The sequence below is a fragment of the Sphaeramia orbicularis genome, chromosome 19 (assembly GCF_902148855.1).
Source record: "Sphaeramia orbicularis chromosome 19, fSphaOr1.1, whole genome shotgun sequence".
Lineage (NCBI taxonomy): Eukaryota > Metazoa > Chordata > Actinopteri > Kurtiformes > Apogonidae > Sphaeramia > Sphaeramia orbicularis.
The window spans coordinates 615725-624816 of NC_043975.1; the positions used below are offsets into that span (position 1 = coordinate 615725).

The 9092-nt window shown below is 48.0% G+C and overlaps 1 pseudogene; it reads right to left on the reverse strand.

Annotated features, from left to right (window-relative positions):
- Nucleotides 1-270: 270 nt before the first annotated feature.
- LOC115410047 (microfibril-associated glycoprotein 4-like) lies at nt 271-3750 on the reverse strand (annotated as a pseudogene).
- Between the last annotated feature and the right edge of the window lie 5342 nt (nt 3751-9092).

The window sequence follows — 9092 nt, forward strand, 5'->3', positions numbered from 1 at the left end:
TACCGTCTGACACTGTAAAATGATCAAAATAAGTTGCTGCCAACACAAGTATTTGAGGACGGGCGATCTACTTTGTAACCTTTAATTTCGTCGGTATGTATCATCACTGATGCGCTAATCTGGTGTTTTTAGAGCTGTGGTAAAAGAACAGAGTTACGCTGACAGAACGACCTTTTAACTGTTCGCTAAAGGTACAAATGGCATAGAAATGACTGATCTCAGGTCTGTCTTTATCTGTTCTTCAAGACAGAAACACATCAGAACACATCGTCCTCATGTTCAGAGTTTATTGTCATCGCACAAAAGATAAAGATTCAAAGATTAAGTTACAGTCTGAGGTTTCATGTGTGCTTTGGATCAGTCTGATGGATCTGACACAGCACAGACATCTAGTGGTGGAACATAGTCATTACAGCAGAGTTACAGTCAACCACACGTCATTTGATGGAAGCTCCTCCTGTCTGATCATTCCTCTACAACAACAGCTGTTTGATCCAGACTTTACACCAGCAGCTGCTCATGAACACACACTCACACTCAGACACAATCACAAGGAAATAGTTTCATTTGAACATTTAATCAGACTCTATGCATCTGTTTGTTTTGACAGATTAAAGAACCCATTTTCCTGACAAGACAAAGACATGAAACAACACAGATGAAGTCACTGAATCCAAAGTAGATGAACTACTGTAAATGTTATCATGGTTTAAAAGTCAGTTCCACGTAGTGTTTGGAGACTGAACCTGAGCCAAGTCTAAAAACAAACTGACATTACAGAGAAAGAAACTGCTGATGTCTGCTGTGAAATCATCCTGGTTGTCTACAGCACAGGACGGATCTTCATACTGATGGCCTTCAGGGAGTAGTCATAACCTTTCCAATGATACCAGTCCACTCCAGCAGCATGGATACCCATCAGCCCCCAGCGATAAACCCCATTGGGGTTCGCACGGTGACACGCCCATACCAAAATGCTCCGAGGAAGCTTTTGGCACAGTTTTTGTGCCAAACATCCTGGTCTTTGTCAAAAGTGGAGAACTTATTTCCATTGTGGGACTCAGAGAATCTCCTGTCGAAACACAAGTATAAAGTGTATTTACATTTCTGTAAATATCATCTGAAGTTTGATCGATGTGCTGTGTATTTTCAGCTGGACTGATGGGACCAGCTGTGGTCCAGATTAGTTCAGCCATCATCAAGGACCTGATGTCACCTCCCTGCTCCTCCATTAGTGAATCCAGACACGCTGAGTTTATATCCATGACATTCACTACCAACAGAGAACTGGGAGTAACCAGCCGACACTTTTGTCCCGTAAAGTCTTCCATTTCAACCAACAGCTGATGTGTTGTCGTCGTGTCAGGTAGTGGAGGACGTCGAGACCTGAAAACACAATTTGAGTTTACAGTCAATGAATCAGCATTTTGAGGAGTCTGAAACTCTGTGTCAGTCCTGGTTGTGAATCAGAACAAGTTTGAACAGTTTGACATCAGTGAGTTTGATGAAGTCACATGACATTTAGTTTCATCTCACCGAGCCAGTGCTCTCCAGCAGCGTCACCAAATCCTATCTTGTACTGATCCCAGGGCCTGTAGAAGTTCACAGTTCCATCCATCCTCCTCTGGAACACCTGGAGGAACCACATGGACTTAACTCAACTGATAACATGTCAGCTGGTGTCCAACTGCAGGTCAAATACTCACCGTCCACCCTCCTCCATCTGTGTCCATGTCACAGTAAACCTGCACACAAACACATTCATTAACAGATGTCCTCCTTCAGTTCCAACTCCATCCACACTTCTCCAACCTGGATGATGACTACTGCTACTGCTCATACAACTACTGCTCTACTTGTACTGGTTAGGCAGAAGCATCTTCACATGAGGGACCGTCTTTGAACTGAGTCCTCCATCTTACTGGAAGTCGTAGAAGACAACATGACAAAGTGTAAAAACCTCTGTGATGTGGTTATGGACCAATAGGAACACAGATAACCAGCACAAGTCGCACATGTTCTTTAAGATGCTGTGTAATTTGATGAAGACCTGACTGTCAACCTGTTCATTCAATCTTCTAAATCACCTGGACAGCAGATCTTTCCCCCAGGGGTAGATGGTGTACACTCCACTGTTCAGACTTTTGTCCTGCTGATGGATGTCACTGCAGTCCACTGGTTGGACCAGGTCTTTGCAGCAGGTCAACACTGGGGCCAGGAGGATGAAGACCACTGGAACCAGCTGGAACAGACATGTTCTTCATTAAAGTGGAGGAGAACCTGTGGTTTTCCACAGTGACCAATGAGACCAGTCCACACACAGTCATAGAACTGGACTCACATCCACTGACTAGAACTTTCTTCTACTGTTCTGTTGGACTGAACCAGGAACAAAAACAAGTGAACAGAGGAGCTGCAGATTTTTACATAAAACATTTGTTGTTGGAGATGTGTGGTCCTACCAGGACAGACAGCACAGAAACACACAGACGTATCAGACGTACAGGTTCCTGATCTGTTGTTTTCTTCCATATGGATCATGAACACTTCAAAAGTCAAAGTCAGACTTGGTGTGGGGATGATTGGAACAGTTCAGTTCAGACCTGGATGAATCCTAAACCTGCAGCCACCTCAGTGCTGTTTGGAAACCCATTTAGATGTTTCAAAGGCCCGTCCAAAGTCCAACTATTCATCATGTCACTCACTGATAAAGAGTCAAAGAACTGTAGGATCTGTGAAACTGGGACTCTCAAACCTACCTTCATTGTCAGATTTCTGATGCAAATCCCGACGTGTGCGATGCTCTGAAACACAAAACACATTTAGAAATCCAGTCAACTCATGTGGAGAACCAACAGGAACCAGCTGGTGATGTGAATGACATTCAGCTCTGAGGTTCACAGTCCTGAATTCATGTTCATCATTAGTCATTCATGGTTCAGTCCAGGTTGATTTTGTCTTTAACTCTAATTCACTGTAGTTTCTAGATGTTGCCTGTAGATGAAACTCTTGTCCACACAGACATGGTTGAGTTGGTCGACTAGTGGAACTAAATGTTCACATCATATAATGTCCAGACTTTGAATCAGAGCTGAACCTGTAAATATGACATTAGTGAGTTCTAGAATCTGACACAGTCCAACACCAACACAGTCTGGACATTAGGACAAATGAAATGTTCACAAACATCACTGATCAGTTTTAGAAGTTTAGCTGAGTTTGGAAAAAGCATCGACCGATTCAAACCAAACTGACAGGAAAAGATGGCAGATGTGATCATGTGATGTTTCCTGTGTGCAGACGTACCTGTGTGGACTCACCTGGACTCCACCTGAAGACGCTTCACAACCTCCAAACATCACCACTTATATCTGCAGAAGCACTGCTGATGTCACACTGGTCCGACCAATCAGAATCCAGTACATTCACCTGGACATTTCTGAGAAGAATCTGATCTGATCTAATCTGACATCGTACCGATATGAAACTGATCAGATGTGACTTTACTGATCAATATCACCAACAAACGGATCAAAGAACATGTTGTTCTTTCTTTAAACTGGGATATTCATCCTAGGGTTTCCATGTGGACTTGTACTGTGGACATCTGATGCCGTCTCAGCTGTCTGTCCCCTCACAGTAAAGACCATTTATGGACTCGTGGCGTCCCCTGAGGTCACCGGACAAACTTCATCCACTCTGGATGTCGCTTCAGTTTGTTTCATCGTTCACCGCGTTAACCATTTAGAAGTCGTCAAATCTAGTCTTGACGATGGATCTGTCCCCAAACTGGGATGAGGACTGGCAGCTTTAGTCCCTTTTCCGTTCTCTTCATCCCCTTCATATTGAATCTTCAAATGTCTGGATTTCAGATGCATATATTGGAGGTGGACTGGATGGTTTTTGGGTCTTTAGCAGCTCTCTGTGGACCACATTCAGTTCCTGTCATGAGCTGCAGTGGTGCACAGTCGGCTTTTCTAATTCTGTAAACATTCATCACTGACCTGGAACTGTCCGATCCACTGGTTTACGCAGAACACACATGAGGTTGTATTATCTGTGTTGGAAATCTTCTTCCTGTTTTCATGGGGTCAGAATGTAGATCAGACCAGTTGGTTTTCATTGTTACAAAGTTATTTACAGTAAATGAATGTGTTCTTCCAGTAAGAAGCTGCAGGGTAAACTCAGTAACACCCAGCCCTGGATTGTGGTGGTGCAGGTTTACTGGTGGTTCTAGAACCGTCCCTTATAGGCTGGGAGCCAGGTCCAGCACTCAGGATGTTTTTTCTACCTGTTTTTCACTCTTCTTTCCTGGTATCTCATACATTGGGCCGTCACATGTTGATAACTTCCACCTCCAACTCGGGGCCGTTTGGCTTCAGGGGCCAAAAAAAAACCCTTTTTGGGAACAGCTTCTGGTGAAATGATATAATTGTGTGACCGGTGGTATGGTCTCTGTGTTGTGTTTCTTCCTGGTGTGATGTAGAATGGACCTACAGGACACAGTGTTGTGATTGGACGAGGAAATAGAACTCACACTACATTTATTCTGACAATATACAAATTAAAACACAGTTAGTTCTGACTGTGGTCCAGCCCCAAACTAGAATGAAACAGACAGATGTTAGCATGATCTGACACATGCACTTCATTTACCCGTCAAACGCATGTATAATCAATTAGTGCCGATACTCTGTCTACTCGATTACTATGTAGACAACAATATAGATACAATTAGATGCCAAAAAGAAACAATCACTGAATAATACATGATGACAATGGATAACAACGGATAAGCTACTTCTTCCCATTACGAGACATTTGAAAAAGGACAAGGAAGGGGAGGAACCCGCCTTTATACTGGGGTACCCCTGGAGATATACAAAGACCGGACATCAACCAATGAAGAAGAGGGTGGAGACCAAACAAAACACAGGAGTACGACTAAAACAGAACAGGTAACAACTAAGTTAAAAGAACAATCAAGAATAATTACAACATAACATTATATTATTTGAATTAATGAACTTATAGTTTGTAAATATCTTGCACCACAAAGGTTCAAGGTTTGAGGTTACTTTATTTGTACCCGTGGGCAGATTAGTTTTGCAGACGAGGTGATTTCTTTTGGTATTACAGCAAAACATACATAGAACCAAGGGGGCGCTACCTTCCAATTTATCAGGATTTAAAACTACTTAACAACTGTTATAATTGCATATTTTAAGGACCTGAAACTGCATAGATGGTCAGAGAAGTCTGAAATGTTACATGGTGTATCCTGACACAGAGGGGAAACTATCAGAGTAATATTCTGAGGTTTACTAGTATTTTCACAGCTCACCCTCAGTGTACCCCACAGGACTGAAACATGTCTGTCTGCCTGACAAACTGTCATCAAAGGTGATCATTTTTAAGCATTTTATTCAACTATGACTGCCTTATGTGGATTTGAAGAACGTCCCACATTTGTAAACTTCATTCTATCTAGAAGATTCCACCTGCTGTGACCACAGTTCTCCAGTGGAGCTCAAATCAGAGAAAACAGAACACTCAAACATGACATTTTCCAAATGGGATTAAACAGGTTTTTGCATCTAAACAGTTTCTGAAAGAAGAGTTTAGACTTGAGTTCTAAACCTGTTCCATCTGAAGGTAAAGGCATGACAAGTGGACTGGACCATCTGATACTGGACTGTGTGAGTGCAGAATATGTCTGCACTGTTCTGTTCCTCATCCACACCAGCAGCACCACCGTCACTGGACTGATGAAGGATAAGGACCAGTCCTGGACCTGAACACACCCACAACCAAGGACATGGTCCTGGACTTCGGCAGATCCAAACAGTCTGAGCACTTCCCCTTCCACATCAGTGGACTGGAGTAGAGTGGGTGGAGTTCTATGGAGTCTACACCTGAGCCGACCCTACCAGGTCTACACCTGAGCCGACTCTACCAGGTCTACACCTGAGTCGACTCCACCAGGTCTACACCTGAGCCGACTCTACCAGGTCTACACCTGAGCCGACTCTACCAGGTCTACACCTGAGCCGACTCTACCAGGTCTACACCTGAGCCGACTCTACCAGGTCTACACCTGAGCCGACTCTACCAGGTCTATACCTGAGCCGACTCTACCAGGTCTACACCTGAGCCGACTCTACCAGGTCTACACTGAGCCGACTCTACCAGGTCTATACCTGAGCCGACTCTACCAGGTCTACACCTGAGCCAACTCTACCAGGTCTACACCTGAGCCGACTCCAGCAGGTCTACACCTGAGCCAACTCTACCAGGTCTACACCTGAGTCAACTCTACCAGGTCTACACCCGAGTCGACCGCAGCAGGTCTACACCCGAGCCGACTCCAGCAGGTCTACACCTGAGCCGACTCCACCAGGTCTACACCTGAGCAGGATCCAGCAGGTCTACACCTGAGCCAACTCCACCAGGTCTACACCTGAGCCAACTCCACCAGGTCTACACGTGAGCCGACTCCACCAGGTCTACACCTGAGCAGGATCCAGCAGGTCTACACCTGAGCCAACTCCACCAGGTCTACACCTGAGCCAACTCTACCAGGTCTACACCTGAGCCGACTCCAGCAGGTCTACACCTGAGCCGACTCTACCAGGTCTATACCTGAGCCGACTCTACCAGGTCTACACATGAGCCGACTCTACCAGGTCTACACCTGAGCCGACTCTACCAGGTCTATACCTGAGCCACTCTACCAGGTCTACACCTGAGCCAACTCTACCAGGTCTACACCTGAGCCGACTCTACCAGGTCTATACCTGAGCCGACTCTACCAGGTCTACACCTGAGCCACTCTACCAGGTCTACACCTGAGCCGACTCCACAGGTCTACACTGAGCCACTCTACCAGGTCTACACCTGAGTCAACTCTACCAGGTCTACACCGAGCGACCCCAGCAGGTCTACACCCGAGCCGACTCCAGCAGTCTACACCTGAGCCGACTCCACCAGGTCTACACCTGAGCAGGATCCAGCAGTCTACACCTGAGCCAACTCCCAGGTCTACACCTGAGCCAACTCACCAGGTCTACACCTGAGCAACTCCACCAGGTCTACACCTGAGCCGACCTACCAGGTCTACACGAGCCGACTCCCAGGTCTACACCTGAGCCAACTCCACCAGGTCTACACCTGAGCACTCTACCAGGTCTACACCTGAGCCACTCCACCAGGTCTACACCTGAGCCAACTCTACCAGGTCTACACCTGAGCAACTCTACCAGGTCTACACCTGAGTCAACTCTACCAGGTCTACACCCGGCCGACTCCAGCAGGTCTACACCTGAGCCACTCCACCAGGTCTACACCTGAACAATCCAGCAGGTCTACACCTGAGCCAACTCCACCAGGTCTACACCTGAGCCAACTCCAGCAGTCTACACCTGAGCCAACTCCACAGGTCTACACCTGAGCTAACTCCAGCAGGTCTACACCAGCCAACTCTACCAGGTCTACACGAGCCGACTCCACCAGGTCTACACCTGAGCAGGATCCAGCAGGTCTACACCTGAGCCAACTCCACCAGGTCTACACCTGAGCCAACTCCAGCAGGTCTACACCTGAGCCAACTCCACCAGGTCTACACCTGAGCCGAATCCAGCAGGTCTACACCTGAGCCAACTCTACCAGGTCTACACCTGAGCCGACTCCACCAGGTCTACACCTGAGCAGGATCCAGCAGGTCTACACCTGAGCCAACTCCACCAGGTCTAAACCTGAGCCAACTCTGCCAGGTCTACACCTGAGCCACTCCAGCAGGTCTACACCTGAGCCACTCTACCAGGTCTACACCTGAGCCACTCTACCAGGTCTACACCCGAGTCGACCCCAGCAGGTCTACACCCAAGCCGACTCCAGCAGGTCTACGCCTGAGCCGACTCCACCGGTCTACACCTGAGCAGGATCCAGCAGGTCTACACCTGAGCCAACTCCACCAGGTCTACACCTGAGCCAACTCCACCAGGTCTACACGAGCCGACTCCACAGGTCTACACCTGAGCAGGATCCAGCAGGTCTATACCTGAGCCAACTCCACCAGGTCTACACCTGAGCCAACTCTACCAGGTCTACACCTGAGCGACTCCAGCAGGTCTACACCTGAGCCGACTCTACCAGGTCTATACCTGAGCCGACTCTACCAGGTCTACACCTGAGCCACTCTACCAGGTCTACACCTGAGCAGGATCCAGCAGGTCTACACTGAGCCAACTCCACCAGGTCTACACCTGAGCCAACTCTACCAGGTCTACACCTGAGCCGACTCCAGCAGGTCTACACCTGAGCCAACTCTACCAGGTCTACACCTGAGTCAACTCTACCAGGTCTACACCCGAGTCGACCCCAGCAGGTCTACACCCGAGCCGACTCCAGCAGGTCTACACCTGAGCCGACTCCACCAGGTCTACACCTGAGCCAACTCTACCAGGTCTACACCTGAGTCAACTCTACAGGTCTACACCCGAGTCGACCCACAGGTCTACACCCAAGCCGACTCCAGCAGGTCTACACCTGAGCCGACTCCAGCAGGTCTACACCTGAGCAGATCCAGCAGGTCTACACCTGAGCCAACTCCACCAGGTCTACACCTGAGCCAACTCCACCAGGTCTACACCTGAGCCAACTCCACCAGGTCTACACCTGAGCCGACTCTACAGGTCTACACGTGAGCCGACTCCAGCAGGTCTACACCTGAGCCAACTCCACCAGGTCTACACCTGAGCCAACTCTACCAGGTCTACACCTGAGCCGACTCCAGCAGGTCTATACCTGAGCCAACTCTACCTGGTCTACACCTGAGTCAACTCTACCAGTCTACCCTGAGTCAACTCTACCAGGTCTACACCAGTCGACTCCAGCAGGTCTACACCCGAGCCGACTCCAGCAGGTCTACACCTGAGCCGACTCCACCAGGTCTACACCTGAGCAGGATCCCAGGTCTACACCTGAGCCAACTCCACCAGGTCTACACCTGAGCCAACTCCAGCAGGTCTACACCTGAGCCAACTCCAGCAGGTCTACACCTGAGCCAACTCTACCAGGTCTACACGTGAGCC